This window comes from Neolamprologus multifasciatus, chromosome 12 (assembly GCF_963576455.1).
Source record: "Neolamprologus multifasciatus chromosome 12, fNeoMul1.2, whole genome shotgun sequence".
NCBI lineage: Eukaryota > Metazoa > Chordata > Actinopteri > Cichliformes > Cichlidae > Neolamprologus > Neolamprologus multifasciatus.
The window spans coordinates 13720946-13740042 of NC_140450.1; positions in this window are offsets into that span (position 1 = coordinate 13720946).

The window sequence follows — 19097 nt, forward strand, 5'->3', positions numbered from 1 at the left end:
CTGTGGCGCGATGCAATCCTGTCTTGGAAATTTATAGACAATTCCCTGGATCTCTGACATGCCCAGTCTACTGTGTGCCCTCCCAAATCAGTCGACTGAATTTAGCACAGGTAGACTCCAATCAATTGTTGGACCGTTTGACAGATGTGGAAACAGGAGTGTCATTTTTTTTATTTCATAAATTTGCAGGAATTTCAAGCAAACTTTTTTCACTTTGTCATTATGGGTATTTTTTGCAGTGAAAGAAATGAATCTAATCCATGTTGGAATAAGGGTGTTATATGGAATAAGCAAAGTGCTGCGAATACTGTACAGATGCATCGTATGCACGTTTTCTTTTGGAGCTTTAAGACCAGGTAGAGTTGCTGAAATATTTCACATATGCACATGTCTACAAGTTCTTGTGAGTCACAGCAGTGACAGTGTTATCAGAAGCGCAGTTTGTGGAAAATACCAGCTGATTCAAACTCAAACTGAGCAGAAATTTTCTTAGCTGTCAGGTATTTTCTTTGTCGATACACAAACATCTATGCATCTTATCAGCAAAAGTGCTGAGCTTTTCAGATGCTTCTGAATTCAGGTTGTGAAAGCATTCTTTATATCTTTATCTATCCATCTATCATCACTGCATTTTACAGTAGACTACAGTGCCAAATGGTCCTAATTGGCGCCATTATGAGCTGTCAGTGTGACCTTTTTAGACAAAGAAGCAGGGTGAGTCAGAGTGTGTAAAGTGCAGCATCTTAAACATGGTTAGACCACATGGTGTAGAGTTGAGAGAGAGGGAGAGAACCTCACAGCAGTTGGGCAAATGACTCATGGCTTTTTCTCTCTGGGATGCTTTCAGCCCTTGCCTGTGCGGGCGGTAGGTAGGTGTGTGTATGTGGGATTGTCGCTGTGCGTGGTAGCATGTGGTGAGGCTTTGGGTGTGAGGATCTGCACAGTCTAATATCAATTATTTTCACATGTAAGCAAGCATCTAAGCATAAACATACACAAGTTAAGAAAGGCAGTTTCAGGTGAACATTTGCTCAGGTTTTATCGTGTCAAATGAATAGCTGGAAGTTGCTGTGGAAGTTTCCAGTTTTGATTAGGGGGTCGGATACAAACTACTTCTACACAAAGCAAAACAACATCATGGGCTGTGGTGCCCATGAGGTCTCGCTGCGACAGTAATGTCGAGCAAAGTGGAGTTTCCTTGAGCGGAGGAATCCCCCCAGCGCAGTGACCTGGTTTCTGTCTTTCTCACACATTTCACACAAACACCCACGCCCACACATACAACACTACCTAACAGTGCAGCTGTTTAGATTTGCATGTAATCACTTCCCAGTTGAAATTCTAATTGCCTTAAAAATTCGAGTTGTCAGAATTATTTCAGTTTTCTTTTTATATTTACACACTTGTAGATCTAGAATATATTTTTAATGATAAGTTTAATAGGCTTGAATTTTTTTTAACTTTAAAATTACTATTACTGAGAACAACTGTATAGAAATAATGTCATAATTAGCTGTAACTCACAAGTTACTGTGTTTGAATTACATGTTTTGGTCGTTAGTCCGACTCTGCATGCATGTTGGCGCATGTGATAACAAATTTCAGTCTAAAGCATATAACTGTGTGTGTGTGTGTGTGTGTCATTTAATACATTCATGTAGTCTTGTTGCACTTCAGCTCAGTGTAAGGTCCTCCTTGGCTGGATTGTTGCCATATTCTACTTCCAGTTTCACAGTGTGTGCACGTCATGTGCCTCAATCACTGTGCGTCACATCAGAGCAAACAAAGCGCAGCAGGACAGACACGAGTGAAGTATTACTGTTAGTGCAATAAAAGCTATCCAGTGAGTGTTAATCTAAGACACCAACCCCCAAATGCTTGAAACCCAGGCTAAAATACTAATGCTGGTTTTGGGTAAATGAAAGGCCTATGGAAGTTGGAACTTAGGCCAAACTACTTGTTTCATATGAGATGCTAGCATTCACTAAGTTTGTTCAGAAGATCTGGCAAACATTACTTTTACATTTCCTCTTAAAGGCCCGATTTTTCATTTCACATGAACCAATATCAGCTACAGCTGCTGAAGTCAGATTCAGCATATAGAGAGAAAGAGAGCGATTGAGAGAAGCAAGACAATGTTCCTCCAAGACCAAATATGGTGGTCTTGGAGGAAATACATATGGTGCTACATATAACACATAACAGGCAATCAACAGTGGACTACATAAAGTGCGAGTGTGCAAAAATTGCAGTTTTTGAATATGTATTTGGGGGTTGGGGGTAAAATTCATGCTATAACTTACCAAGTTAAAGTTCAGTTTAGTTTAGATAATAGTTGCTCTCCATTGTTTCTCTTGCACAGTGTAATGGGTTTTTCTCATTCAATTCAGCTCAACTCATTTTTATAGCGCTAAATCACAACACCAGCCACTCCAAGGTGCTTTATATTATTAGGTAAAGATCCTATAATAACTCATGTTCTGATCATGAAGTATTAAAGTCTTATTGAAGATTATGTATTTTCAGGATTTCAGGAATTTCAGGAGCAGGACCACACCTCCAAACATGCTCCTTCCGGCTGTCATCTATATAGGTCCCACCCAGTTCTGCAAGCTGATCATTCTCGTTTACGTGCCCCACCCTCCTTCCCTCCTTGTTCTCCATTCTTTAACTTCTTCGCTTCTATTTAGTACATGGGGATCTGCCAGGCCTGGGAGCCGTTGCCAGTCCCCTTCGAGGCCTTCCCCAAACCGCAGCTCAATTCATGTCAAAGCATTTACTTTTACCTACTAAAACGCTGTCAAACCTAAAATGAGGACGTGGGCCCAGCTAGTGAAATGGTTAAGCCTACGCTTAATGCAGTATCAGTTGCCAAGATTTTAGTGACATATTGGTGTCCAGACAGTGGTAAAGGGCCAACTGATATAATAGATTATCACTGGCTTGACCCCTCTAATGGAGTATGATGATCTTTGACCTCTGACCTGCTTTTCCACATAAGACATAGCCCTCATCAACTCTGCTCACAAATCAGCTTTCACTTAATTGCATCACCTCTGAAGAAAAAGTAAAAACTGGCAATGGATCAGTGTCTCCGACCATGTCAGCCTCTTCCGTCTGCAGTCACTGTTTTTGCCAGGATGGAGGATGAATGTGGTGTCTGATGATTATCTGACTGACAGGAAACACTTTTGTCTCTGGGGTTATCTGACAGCCTACAGAGAAGATGACGTAAGCAGTAGAAGACAGAAAGGCCAATTCACTGGCACTACTTACAACTCTCACTAGGTTCCTGTAGACACATGCACACAGACATGTACACTGTTTTTTTTTTTACACAATTTTTTCTTGTTATTCTGATTTTGGAAAATCCATCCAAAGTCAAAACTTCCAATGAACTCGTCAGATTGTTGCAGAAAACTGCTACCATTGAGAAGAGTTGTGCATTTGCTTACTAAAAAACTAGGGCTGACACATGCTGCACACATGCTGCTGAATTTTATCTCTAATCCTGCAGGTCAAACCGGAAAACATCACCATCCATCACGAGACAGGATGGTGGTTTGGACATTCCCTCCAATCCTGATCTTCCTGCTCCTCCATCTTTGCTAAAAGCATTTTTAAAAGTTTTTTTTCCCCTTCCTGCTCTTTTGTCCCTCTCCAGTCGCATTCTACTAGTCATCTATCTTTATGTCGCTTTAGATTCCAGACATCAAATTTCACAGGAGTATTGAGTAATAGGATCCTACAGTGTATACAGAAGCCACCGCGGTGGTCTTGCACATGTTACAGTTGTCTGTATTCACTGTTTACTTTTTAAATCCATGTGAGCTGAGTTTGGTAAGCAAAAGATAGTGTGGGAGCTGAGATAAATATTTTTCACTTCAGCCAGATCACACAAAACTCCTGTATTGGTCTATCTCAGTAGCTAGAAACAGAATAAAACTTCATCACTGTGCACCTGAGCACCTTTTATTTCATATTTTATATGTATAGGCTTACATTTCTTCAGGAATAAAATCTGAGAAATAGGACTTATGAGGTTGCGGTAGACTTTGGCTTTCTGTTGAAGTGCTTCTTTGTTTCAACACATCTATGTCATGTAAGTTGTCACACACATGCAAGATGTTGTTTGTGTGTTGTGTGCAGGTGTTTCTGAGGGGCTTTTACGATGGCCTGTTTGTGATTTGCTGTTGAGCACACAACCACACACCGCTCATGTTTGCGACACATGTTTTCCGCGGTAATTGTGGGCTTTCTGTTTGCATGTGTGCTGGACAGTCGGGCTTGCAAAACCACAGGGGCACCTTTTGTTTGTGGGCAGAAGCGAGGTTTGTCTGGAACTGTTAGTCTGGTGGTTTATTAAAACATCATGTAGGATTACAGTGTTGTACTCTCCGTGGTTCTCATGCACAGGTTGGGAGGTAGGCTGAGTTTCTGGGGTCTGTCTCTTCCCACACAAGCTTGCAGGTGGTCAACCAGAGACAGCACCCACACGGACTCAGCGCTAGACAACGCAACCTGTAGGGTGGGCCTGTGTTCAGAAGGATCCTTCAGCTCGACGACTGATTAAACCTCTCTTCTTGGCAAGCATCTGTTCTGCTGAAATGTACTTGAGAAAGCATTGAATCCCTGCCACCGTGAGGGAGTTGAGCTGTTTTTGGCCTTTACTTGATGAGATGTGCAAAGACAGCTTTGCTACACCAGATTAATCAAATCTCAATAATTTTCTTTTCAAATTCATCCTCTTGTAATCTCATTGTCACCCACAGGCTAGCATGGATTCACCTCTACGCTGATGTATCTGTCTGAGACACGTGACTAGCATCATAGTCAGCTGCTCCTCCGAGTTAATGAAATGAAGTTTTAAGACTGCTAGAGATTTGCTGACTTTAAAGAGATGCTCTTTTTTACACATAGTACTGTGGCAGGTGGAAGGGCTCACTAATCCTATTAACACAAATTCTTCATTTAATCATCTGAGACAGAAGGTGATTGTAGGACACAAAGAAACAAGGGAGAGAAAAAAAGCTTTGTATGGGAGACACGCATGCTTTTGCTTTCAATGAAAGTTGTAACCAGAGCTTGTCTGCATGACAAGGTAAGGGAGATGGGATCAATCTAGTACGCTGTGTATTTTTTTTTTTCATGTAGTTCTACTCCCTGCGAGAGAAAGTTGTAGAAGAGATCTTCCTTTGAACGATATCACATTTAGAAGTGTATGTCAGATAATGCCAGTACTATTTCTTCACATGATGTTACAGGCCAGAGCTTTCCAGGGTGTACAGACTATAAACAAGTGTGGGTTGTGTAAGGTTTGCATCGCTCTAATAAAAGGGTTAGAGCAGGACATAACCCCGAGTGCACAAGTGCTTAAAATAAAGATTTAGCTGTGTGGACGGCTGAGGGCACTTTGTCACTGCAGCTTAGATGTTCAGTTTGCCACGAGAGCTGCATTTTCCCTGTTGGTGTTGTTTGTGAGTGCAGGAATTTGCAGGTTTAATCTGAAGCCAAGCTGTGTATGTCTGCCATGTGGTCACATGTCTGCATGCAAGCTCATGTTCCTCTCTCAGTTCAGGTCTAATTCTTTTGCTGTCAGTAAGTCTGAGTTTATGCAAAAAATAACAAATAAAATATGTCTTTTGGTGCAGAGCTGGTCAATTTTTTTTCGTGTGTGTGTGTGTGTGCGTGTGTGTGTGTGTGTGTGTGTGCGTGCGTGTGTGTGTGTGTGTGTGTGACCCGTGTACTCGAGTCGTCTGATTTGGTTTCAGGGACTAGCTGATGTTTTCGAGACTTACTGCTGTAACTGACAATTCAGTCTTCACACACACCCGCAGACAGACTGTTCGCAGGGACTCAGATATAGACAGATGGTTCACACACACACCCTCCACCGAATCTCCATTCACATGCATGTTCTCCGTTTTGCACAAACTGTATGTCTAACCGATACAGTGAACTTAAATCCACAGTTCATATTGACAGACAGGAGTGGCTCTTGTCACAAAAATTGAAGGGTTTAAATCCAAAATTATAGTGTTTCTGTATCAGTCAGTGCTTCAGAAATGAGTGTCCTTTATACCCACCATCTTCCACTTTCATTAGCTTTAAGTCTTTCAGTCTGAATCAAACTGATCTCCACCCTGCAAGCACACCTATTCTGTGAGTCAAAGACAGATACCTACTCATAGGAGTATTTGCAAATGGCATGCAAATCATATCTTAACATTGCAGCAACACAAAACCAAACTTTTAATGGGAAAGGATGCAGACAGACAGTCATACAGTTAATAAGTAATAACTGCCAGGTCCCTAGCCTATTATTTGAGAAACTGCAGCCACTCAAGCTGACATTTACCCAAACAGCTTCCCTCATGAGTTATAGCACTTGTAGTCGTAACTTATGGTTTCTATTACCATCTGCAGATTACAAGATGTTCTGTCCTGGTACAAAGTTAAACAAGGTTAGCAGAGCAGAATTAAATTCTAAATTTTGACATTACCGATTCCATTCATGTCTTAGAGCATGACTTCTGCTGCGTAACCACAATCACATGAGATTATTTCAAGACCAACATGGAGATGATTATACTCTGGCTGCTTTAGACATCGCCTGATTTAGAAACATTGACAGCCAGAAATGGAAACAGTTCAATGTGGCCTGCTACAAATAGAAGGCGTATTCACTTTAAAAAGGAACTGGGGCTCCAAAAATAAACCTTTCCAGTCCTGGTAAGGATAAATCCCCCAAGAAAAGCACATGGATATAAACAAAGAGACATCTTAGGGGATATTTGCTGTGCTGTCATCCACTTAAAGTCGCACACAGTCCTTCTCTGGCTGCCCTACATTTGCCCTGACAGGTAATCTACTATTCAGGTGAAAGGTGTCTCCAGTAGAATCTGGTTCTCTCTGGTCAGTTCTGAGCCAAAGTAGGATCTAATCTTGTTGCTGGAAAAAGAACAAATGAGTGATCTCGTTGCTAATAATGGTAACACCACCAACATGTACCTGTGTTTGGATGGGTGATTGTGATGTAAGACTGCAGTCAATAAGGTGGGATTTCTGTTTCAGTTTCCAGTGAGAAGCTGCGGAAACTCAGTTACAGCACATGCTCAAATCACATCCAATCAGCAGCGTCTGACCTTATGGCCACTGTACTTCAATCATCCATTTGGTCAAATCAAATGTGATTTAATTTATTCTACATAAATTCCCCAGCTGCTACTGTATTTCTAGATTCATGTCAAGTGAATTGAGTTGTTTTTGGTGGTAGCAAGGCAAAAGTCAGGGTGATCAAAAAACATAAAAAAAACCCAAAACGTTCCCACGCTGGGTTCTAGGGTTTAAAGGACATATGACAGACATCAGTTGCTTCTGTGCAGAACGTCCCAGAGTTCACTTTATCCAGTGCACTTCTGCTTTTTAATGTTTTGCTTTAAATGAACAAAAAGTAATAATTCAGGACAAGGAAATAGAAAAACAAATGCATGTCTCTCTAAAGTTGTGCAGAATTGCAGATGAAACTGATTTCAAAGCACTTTTTGTCACTATCTTTACTCTGCTCTTTCATTTCCTCTTGCTTTTTTGTTTTATCTTTGCTTCTTTTTCTCCCATCAGCCTCCATCGTCTTTTCTTTCTATTTCTATGATATATGCATGTGCATTGTTCACCTTCAGTCAGGCGTATGAGAGGCCTGTTGCTAGTGTCTCTCCTGCATCCTGCTGTTAATCCACTTCCCTCTAAAACATATCCTTTCCCCTTCCACTGATATACTCATACACATGCATGCTTAAACTTCTGCTAATGCACAAAACACACAGAAAGATTATACCCACACACACCCGGGAGACCTGAGTCACTTATCCAAACTTCCTACACATCCAGAATGTGTTTGTGCGTAGGCCTATACATGTGCTCTACGTAGGCGTGCTTTTATAATGGATATATGTAATATTTTCATTTTCTATCTTGTCTTCTAGTTGTTGTTTTTTTTTTTATTGGACTTTTTTTAGATATAGTGTGAGTAATAGCTCTACCTGCATTTAGTAGTATCAATTTAGAATCTGCTCTCCTGGCGGTTTCGATCAGCATATTTATGCCAAAAAAAAGAAAGAAAGAAACTATTAACACTGCAAAATGACTCACTTTTCGCTCTCGTATTGCATGCTCCGGATGTGTACAAATGCAAGGCATTGCTCGACAGTCTTGTTCTAATTTATCAACCTGTTTTGTGGCAAATGTTTATTTTGAGCGGCACACATGCTCACATCTTGGTATCCACAGATCTAGGTCAAACTGAGTGCTTGTATCAAATCGAGTCCAGCTTCAACATGGAAGCAGGTTAGTCGAGCAGTTATATATTGGACCTGATATCTTAACCTACATTTTTTGTTGTGTGTTAATGGTGGGAAAAGTTTGATAAAGCCTGCCAGTGAATTCTGGGATGTCACAACGGTTTTTTCTTACATTGACAACTATGAAATTTTTTCTTACACAAAATACGTTGCATATTCCTTAATATTGCTTAAAAATGTGCAAACTTCACAAACAAGTCGTTTAGATTAACAGATTAGAAAACTATGCGAGCATCATTTGAAAAGGTAACGAATGAATCTTGCACGAGATTAATTTTAATGAAAGTAATAAAAGCACCAACTAGGTATGTGAAATGTGCAAAGCACGTTGCTAATTTCCATCCACAGCCTTCCCTTCTCCTGCACTCACTCCCCCAACTACTGTCTATACACATAATAAAAATGTTCATGGACAATTAGTATGTTTAAAAGACGGCAGTTTCTGTAGAGGGTAATTAAGACCAGAGCGAAGAACTCCTTTTTTTAAAACCAGCTCAAACTCAAAGCAAAGTGGAATACTAAGAATTCTATGTCTGCCCTATAATACAGAAACACTGTAATTAGAGAGACGTTGGGCTTTTAGATGCTTTAGATGAATTGTCTTTTGAGATAGTTCAAAGGCAAGCCGCAGCAGCTGCACTGAGCATTCAAGGCTATTGGATATGAGCCTGAAGGTGCAGTTGTTGTTTGTATGTAACAGATCCTGTTAGACAGCATGTCAGAAAGAAAAGAGTGCATGTTGTCTTAAAATTAGTTCAAAAACCTCCTGTAACATTCAACTGAAGATTTGCAGTATATACCAGGATTGCAATGTGTCAGCGACAGAAATTATACTCTATTATCGCTTTATATTCCTATATGTTTGCTTATAAACAGCATATAAAAAGCACTATATGGACAAAAGTACTGAGTCACTTGTACATTACACCTACAGGAGCTGCTCAGTCATGGAAACCCATGCTATGAAGCTCCCAGAGCGCAGCTTCTACGCTGATCTTAATGGCAGAGGAGGTTTGAAGCTCTGCAGTTACTGAGTCATCAGAGCGTTGGCGACTTTTGCGCACTATGCACCTCTCCGCTGCGCTCTTTGACTTTATGTGGTCTGACACTTGGTGGCTAAGTCGTTGTGGTTCATAAACACTTCCACTTTGCAGCAATACCATTTACAGTTGATTGTGGATTATGTAGGAGGCAAGAAATTCCACAAACTGACTTTTTACACTGGTGGCATCCTATTACAGTACCACGCTTAGATTCAGTGTGCTCTTTAGAACGACCTATTCTTTTGCAAACATTTAAAAAGGCAGAATGCATGGTTAGGTGCTTGATTTTACACACCTGTGGACATGGAACAGAAAACAACTGAAATCAAAGATTAAAGGGTGGCTGAATACTTTTGTCCAAAAAGGCTGTGTGTTTAAGAATTCTAAAAAAAAAGGATCTAAACCACAGGTGTTGAACTCTAGGCTTCGAGGGTCCGTTTCCTGCAGGTTTTAGATGTGTCCTTGATCCATCACAGCTGATTTAAATGGCTAAATGACTTCCTCAACATGTCTTAAAGTTCTCCAGAGGCCTGGTAATGAACTAATCGTTTGATTCAGGTGTGCTGACCCACGGTGAGATCAAAAACCTGCAGGACACTGGCCCTCGAGGCCTGGAGTTTGACACCCCTGATCTAAACTTTGTTTTTATACGAGAGTTCTATCTTTGACTTTACTTCTTTGCTAACGAGGTCATGCACAGGCATGCGTACATCCTCCATGGCCATTATCTTTATTGACTGTATACGTACAGAAGCAACACGTGTGCAACTGTTGCTTCTAGCATGATCCACACGTTGTGTGTTTCTCTGTTCCTTTAGAGAGAAAAAAAGCAGAGAAATGTGTCATAGTGAAAGTTCTGTTGTTCAAACGGGAAAATCTTGTTGCTGCTTGAGCAGTTCTGAAAACAGTCCCCTCTCACAACAGTAGCATTTGCAAATCCAGACTGATCAGCTGTTTCTATATATAGATCTGAGCTCCATCGAGCTGGATAACCGCAGAGAGCTGTGAGAGAAACTGCAATTACAGAAAAATACTCTGATAACATGACATTTGTGTGGAGCAGTGAGACTTGGAGCAGTACAGAGTAAAGGTTACACAAGGCCTCCCTATTTCTCAGTAATTGTCATGATACAATTGAGACACTGACTGATATGACTCCTCATCATAGTAATTTGCATGTGAGTAATATTCTTACAGAAAGCCCTAGAGCACTCTGACTTTCTTTCATGTGAAATCAGATTTGTGACCTTATGATTTGTTTAACTTCTGGGCTGAGAGTGAAAGTGCTGGTGGGGAGCAGTCACTGTTAAGGCTTTTTTTTAAAAAAAACAAAAAACAAAAAAAACCACTAGTTCTTGGGTGCAGTTCAGCAGGCTTGAAACTGTCAGTGGCCAGCAGGAGTTGCAAGCAAGGGTAAATAAAAAATTAGAAATGAATACATGCTTCATTTTTGCATGCATGCTATTGGATACAGTAAATTGTGTCGTTTCCCAGAAAGCTCAGTTCCTAATCTGAAACACCTTCTTCCATATCAACCATTGGTAAGACAATTAAATATAGCGAGACATAAAGCGAGGTACCTCTTTATTTAAAAGGGTGTCACTTGCCATGAGCACAAAGTAGTGTTTAAAACTCTTCTCTTTAAGTGTTATTTAGGCAGTGATGTATTTTTATTACAAAGTCGACACTGTCTTTGTTATGCCATCTTGATATTAACCAAGATTTCAAGGTTGTACCACTTGGGCTTAATTACTAATACAAATTGTACCACAGAGATGAGGTCAAGGAAAATATTAATTACACAGCTGTCTTTCTCTTGAGAACCAAAGTCAACCACATGCGATGGATTAATGTAAAGCTAAATCGTTTCTTGTTTGATAAACTGCTTGCTATGTCATGTTAATGACTGACTCTGAAAAAAGGACATCTGAAGCAATATCATTCATGTGACTGGATGAATCTAAATGAGAAGAGTGACTGGCATCCTTAATGACTCCTTCAGATTTAGTATTGTGACATCAGATGTTCCTTCAAACAAAGTGTCACCTGCAGGTGCTATAAAGCTATAGCAGAAGTTCAGAAAGGGAATTTACTTTTGCTTATCCATGTGTGATACTGTATCTTGCCAGATTTTTATTTAAGGCCCCAGTCACACACGCTATAGCTAAACTGGGGGGGGGAGTAGATTAAGACACCTTGTGCAATAAATTTGCTAAATAAGCTTGTTGCCTCATAAATGTTTGTTTTGAAGACAGGGACCAGGTCTGTAACCACTCACAGTTAGTTGCTGTCTTCAAAGTGACTTTGGTGCATTGAGACTACAATAAAACGACAATAAGATGGAGTCTGTCTGTTATTGTATGGGGTCAAGTTGGCCATTACATGCAATCTGTTTGTGATAATACGGCAATTACCTGTGATAAGAAAATTGTGAATCTGTTGCCATCTGTTGCAGATCTGTTGCTGTCTACATACACAGAAATGGACATTAAACACATCACAGTAACACTTAAGTTCAGAGTCCAGCCAAAACCTTGTAGATTTGAAACATCAACTCATAAATTCCTCCATAATCAGCTGCTGCAGGATGGCAGTTCAACTGTATAATCTCATTGCTGCTTTGTAACCTTGTTTTTGTATAACCAGAATACAACCTGCTGGCAATCGGTTAATTCGAGTCTGAGAGTAATTGCAGTGACTCAGAGTTAGATCGCAGTCGAGGCTCTTGCATGTTTAGCCTCTTGACCACCAGTTGTTCGCTGCATTTAATGCAATAGTTCATTAAATGTGAAAAGATTTCCAAGCTGCAAAAGTACTCCAGTCTGACTGAGCCATCAGTGACTGCTTTCAACCAGAAGTCACTATGGAAAATGTGTATTCACTAACCAGTTAGCAGCTACTTGCTAGACTTTGCTGGTAGCCCCTGCAAAATTGGTTGCTGAAGTGACTCAGGCTTAGAGAACAGTTGGTGACCGCTTTGTTGCTGGATAAAAGTTTATATTTCCCAACCAGTTGGCGACGCTTTTTCTGAGTTTACCTTCACTGAGTTCACTTTATCCAGCAGGTCACTGACTGGTCTGATTACTGCAACTAAACTTGTCTTAAAATATATAAAAGTTGTGAAATATAGAATAGAAACATAAAAATGATGTTTTGCTGACTTCATAACAACAGAGGTGTTATGTGTTTGCCTATTACTAAGACAGCACCTTGTGTTTTCTCTGCTTGTATTAAGTGTTCGGGTGAAAAACACAACAATTCAACTGATTCCAAAATACCCACTCTAAGCTGTAGCCAAGTTTACTCACTTGCAGCCACGACACCTCATTCATGACATCACTGGCCTTTTGCTGAAACACAATGAAGACTTTGTGTAGCTTAAACTATTTGTGTCACAGAGGCTAAAAAAAGAGCTGCTGACATCTAAAAATAGAGAGTGCAAACCATAAACAATAGGACTATGATTCCTGTTATTACAGAGCTTATTCTCCCTGAGAATTGCTAAGATTACAGGAGTTAGGAACAAGGGGAGACGGCGAGGCATTACTGCTGCTGACGTGGTACTTGCTGTCATAATGACTGTGCAGAAAACGAGACTCGGAAACAAACCAGGCCTGACCTTTACTTCAGCGGGAAATCCAGCAACAACTGTGGTATAAATTTTCTTTTGGAAGCAGCTCAGTTAGGCGGGGGAAATCTTTCTAAACGCAGTCAAACGAGTGCAATATGAGACAGAGCCACCCATCCCACACCAGAATTTCAACATGAGCCTAATACAAGTGTAATCAAAAAGACCCTTCTATTTATAGACTCTGGGAATTTCTACTCAGTAGCTCAAACTGCGCCTTTGTATGTGACTTGCTCTTATCACTGTGTTTTCTGTGAGAAAGAATTATTGTTCTGTGTGATGCCTTTCATCATTCAACCAATCTCAGTTCCTATTGGTCTTTCTTTTAACTGTGTATCTCTTTCTCTCACCACTAATGTGCACACTCCCAAACCACAGGTCTTTGTTATCAGCCTTCTGACCATCGCAAAAATACTGTCTTTTGAAGAGGCACTAAATTAATACTTTTTAGCAACTGCGCTGCAATAATCCCTTTCAATCCTGTGTTTTTCCCTCTTTTTCTCCCTGTATTCCAGTCCTTGTTTAATGAGTTCAAAGGAGCCAGCATATGGGTACTCAGATCGGGGATTGTCACCACACACACACACACACTGACAAACACACAAGCCAGGATTAAAATGCAAAGGGTGGAACAGTCATTGTGGTAGCATTATTACTCATTAAAGCATATTTTTAGAAGGATTTTGGGGTTTCTATGCATCCAGGGGGATTTGGGAGGGGTAATGCTCTTCAGATTGATTAGCAGCCTCCAGATGTTCTCAGCATTGTCTGACAAATGACAAAACAATCAGAAGGCCTCTTTATACTGTGACTGTATGCATATGAGAAATAATGAATATTATCTAATGTGCTTTAATAAACTCAATGTGTTTTTGCATGCTTTAACAAAGATTTACAGATTTGGACCGAAAGCAAGAAAAGATGCCAGGACAGGTTAGGACAGGTGGAAGGTTGAAAATAAAGGAGGGCAAGGAAATCTCTGAAGTGGAAAAAGTGGTATGGGGTGGTTTGTTGACTTTTTAATGCCAGCCGGGTTAAATCACACAACCAATTTAAGATTACCAAGGAGGAAGGCTAACAGAGTCTCTGTTTCAAGCTGTGTCGAATACGTCAGCTTCAAACTATGTATTTTAATCCTAATTGTGCAGGTATGTGGATATTATTGATGCCCTAAACATAGAACAAAATAACCATGCTTGTGTTGTCTGTGCATCCATCCATCCGCCCGTCTGTCAGTGACAAGGGGGGACTAGAGCCTATTCCAAAAAACATAAACAAAAAAACCTTAAATTAAAAAAAACAAACAAACACTAATCCATTTTATGAAGATGATTTTTAAATCATCTTCGTCTGAGCGTCTGAACTTAAAGAAGTCCAGACGCTTTTCTTTGCAAGCTCCTTTGACTACGATGACCTGGATGACTGAGAACCTTCACAGACATGATTTTTAAATGTGTGTCTAAACAGACTAAAAACTATATTAGCAGCACAGTCAAGTGTTTTGACATGAGCAGATTATGGTTGGATAATATTTTAGCAGATCTCCACCGCATGATAACAATTTATGACTGATTTTTAAACAGCAAATTATCACAGTAGCGTGAGTTCCCTGAGTGCGTTGTCATCAGCACTAATCCGCCCAACCCACATCAAACAGTTTCCTTCGCCTCTCTCTTTTTTATCTCTCAGTATCTTTTGTGTTCTTCTCCCTCCTTTTCTCCTGTTTTGCAATATTCAGAATTTACGGTCTTTCTTTCTTTCTTCCTGCTGATTTTCCTGCTTATGCATCCTAAGTCATGTAGCCTAAGGATAAGAACCTGTGTGCACGCCAAAAGAAAAGGAAAAAAAGAGAGTGAGACTAGACCAGGTGTGACATTTTGAAGAACAAAGGTTGTCATTAGCTCCTTTGTAACACGCAGAGGAGCTCAACAGCTGTGCGGCAATGAGTATTTGCAGCAAAGCACAGCCTTAGTAAATCTCACCCAGGCATAAACAGTGATAAAAGTATGTTGTAAAGCAGAGTGAGCAAACTTTGCACAGGTCAGTTTCAGATTTCTGTCAGGGCTGTGAATCACCATGCATGCTGTTTTTATTGTGTGTTAATTGTTGACATAGATGCTACTATGCAATGTACAAAAATCAAAGAGTGTTCCTTTAGAAAGTCCAAAGTGTTGCAGGCACAAAGGATTACATGTCGCTCAAAGTAATAAATTGTATATATAAAGTAAAAATGGGTCACTGTGCCAAGCAGCATATGGGTCATCCTTTGTCAGGAAGAGCCACACAGATCACTGTGCTGCACGCTAAAAAGGCCCTTCTTTTTAAGCTTGTCAGCTGGTCACATCTCACATCTCGTTAACTCTCACCCAACAGGTGAGGGCACAGCTGCAAAGTGTGCACACATCTGTCACAGCAAAATAGTGGTCAGGCAGAGAAAAAGAACGAGGCAGTATGGAAAGGAGTCATAAGTGACTCAGCTGTCCTCATAACACTGTGGATGCACATGGCGAATTAGAATATTTTAAAGAAATGTTAGTTATTGTGATTAGTGTGCTAACATGCAAGTATTTTTACATGCAGCATTGGTAATTTTACGTGACGTCTTCACAATGGGGCAAAAAAAGACTTAAAGTGACAGTAATTTGAAAGATTTCTGCCTGATTCTTAAAATGGGTTAGAAAGAAAAATGATCAAAGTTACATATTTAGAAATGAACTTTATTTGGAGAAAATAAGCAAGCTTTAAATTGAAATGTTCTTCTTGTTTTATGTTTGATTTTTGACAACGGCCCCCTTTCTTGTGTCCCTTTGAAATTCATGTTTAAACCAAATATCAAAATATGTCGATTTTTCAGCCGGGAGAATGTGGAAATCTTCATAGTTGGTCTTCATTACAGTAAGGGTTACTGTTGTTTCTCACTTTTTCCTTTTCTGTAAGTATTTTAACATTTTTCATAGTGCTTTGTGACACTTTCACTCTTTTATGTATTTTTTAAATTAATGTGGTTTCTTGCATTGCAACTTTCACTGTAACGACAGTGACATTACTTCCATTTACACACTTTTGACACCTTGTCATTAAGGCATATAAAGCACACACGGTTACACAGCAATGGAAAGAAAATAAAAGAAAAACTGTGAAAGTTCACACACACACACACACACACACACACACACACATACACACACACACACACACACACACACACACATACAGACTTTACAATGGTGACATCTCTCCTCAAACCCAACCAGCAGCATCTGTGGGGTTTCCACTGTTGAGGCTGGTAAATACGGCCTAATTGTACTTCTTCCTGTTTCCCCTTGATTAATGGTTCTCTATTGGACCACGCAAGCAACCACAGCTGAACATGTAGGTCATGGATCAAAACAAGAGAGATAACCACCTGCTGGAGCAGTTTCGTGCCACTGTCCGTCTTTGCATTTTCTATAGGGTGGGAGTATGGCTAAGGGAGCGTGTTGACAAGGGTGTCAGACATCAGGAAATTCAGTTAAGGTTGTCTTTGTTCTAGTGGTGGAAAACAAGCCACCAGATGTTTCAGTTTAGTATGATAAAGACTAGCTGGTCAGTAACAAAAACCATTTAGGAAATATAGCATGGGTTTAAAAATGTATAAGGAGAAGAATTAACAGTTTATTATCCTTTTATGGTTAATCCAGGAGGTGTAAACAGCACACAATCAGACACTCCTTTAACACGTTTGCAGACTCCGTGGCAGTCATTGTGTATTACAGTATATATTCAGCTTGTTTTTACAAAAGCCTGCTTTCATTAGAGATCGCAGACACACTACACACATCTGTGTTAATAAGTACCTCCAACCACACCTTTTGAGTCAGCATTACAGTTGAAGTGACACCTTTTTAACAAAGCCCACCCTGTAAATGCAGGAAGTGGGTGTAACCAAGGAGATGGATGTCTAGAGAATGAGAGGCCGTTCACCGGGAACCCCTGGGGTGAGCTGATAAAGAGAAGGGCAGCTTCCACCTTGCTGATACAAATGACTAAACGTAAGCCGCTGGGTATATGTAAATAAATAGCTTGAGTGTTAAACTGTTTTACATAATTCAATTTACAAGTCTGGTTCTCTGGGTAGCTGCAGCACGAAACATATACTTCTTGTTTGTGTGCGCCTGAGTGGAGGAATCAGTAAACAGTGAAAGTATTTAAAGTGTCCCAGAGAAGTGCTTGTGCACAGGCAACAAGTCAAGAATTGCAAAAACAAATTGGGGAAATAGAAACCCATTTCACAGTCGTTTTAATCTAAAAGTGGAAGCAAACAGAGCGTTATGACATATATTTTACAATCAAAACTCTGCACCATAAATTTATCCTCTTTTATAAATAATAAAAGATAGATTATTATCTGATTGTTTTTCTGATATATTCCATATTTTAAATTCTGAACCAACCATACGACCAGAAGGCAAGACTAACCATTTGCATCGCTGTGTGCTCTCATCAGGACTGTGAACAATACTGAAGGTGAGGATGAGTCAACTGGCTGAATAAGAATCTGCTCCGACAGTGGAGATGCATTTAACATGCTTTCACTGACAATACTTTCTCTGCAAAGAGATGAACTCATTGCATACATTTATCTATTATTTATTATTTATTTAAGGTTATCTGACAGAATTTAGCTATTTCAAAACTCTTGCTCTTCCCTGTACAAGAGAGCAAAAAACCAATCCAGCTATGACTGATCAAAGTTACAGAAGGTCACATGACTTTTCAAAATATTTATCTCCATTGTCTAACTGTGGCCATGTTACCTCATTAACCCTCAAGGGTATCTGTTAACAAAGATAATGAGCTACTTATCAGATGGTTGGTTTGGGGTTTAATTGCCTGGTCAGTGTTATTCAAACAAGACAGCCTGAAGACACCCAGCGGGCTGGCTGTACAACAAAGTCTTCTATAATGCAGGGCGAGCTGCTATGAAGCTCATTACTGTGAGTGGGAGCACAGAGATGGGAGCACACACACCCACACACAGAGACTACACACTGTGCCTGTAATACACGCAAATATTTCAGTCCTCATAGTTAAGGAGATTTACTGGAAGAGCGATTTCATCGTGAACAAGAGAAATGTTGTGGGAATTATTGTAAACGGTGACACTCTGCGAGCTGTTGGTGCTAAAAGCGCAGCCCAAGCCTCTTTTCTCCTGCATTATTAATAAATTCGCAGAAAGAGCCAGAGAGTGAGTCACAACACTTTGTGTCCTGACACTTTATCCAGTCTGTTACACAGCTGGTACTGTAGTTAGCCGGTAGGAATTGTATTAAGAAAAACATGTCAGCGAAACTGAAAATCTGACCGTATTATTCCGATATGTTTCCAAACCCTCAGGTGTTCATTTAAGCTCAGTGTACAAATTAAATGTATGATTCCCACCCACAAGCTTTTTGATTATGAAGGAATCTCCACAGGAATGTTATGCTAAAGTCGGCGCTGCAGACGTCAGACGTTTGGGTTCAACACGCATACCGATGATTCCAATCATTTTGCACTGTACACATGGCCAGAGAGAGGGAAAGAGAGAGAGAGAGAGAACGAAAGCAAGAGCAAGAGCGAGAGAGCACCGAGGGAATCCCCAGGGGCCTTCTCTTCTGTCGCTGCGCCCTAAATGCTTACAGCAACAGCTGCAGACACAAGTGTGTGATGTTGGGAAAACCTGCTACTAAACATCAAACCTCCCAAAAAGCCCATTAGCTCAGCATTTCAGCAAGGTACAGAGAACTCCCTCTGTAGTTCAATGGAGCTTGTGTCGGGCTTTTTTTTTTCTTATTTTGCACTTTTGAAGATTTAAATTCCAAACTCTGTTTGATGGCCTTGATCAAACCTGCATGAGATGCTCCAGTGGAGACATTTGAACTGCTTTGAAGACGTTGTCCGTGTAAAATTTTTAAGAATTTCTGTATTTCCCCTTAAACCGTCCCGAGTCTTTAGTGAAAGAAACATTTGGCTCAGTTGTCCATATGTTTGTAGCTGGCATTCATCGTTTACTTTAAGCTACTGTGAGCGTTAATCTCCATACATTCA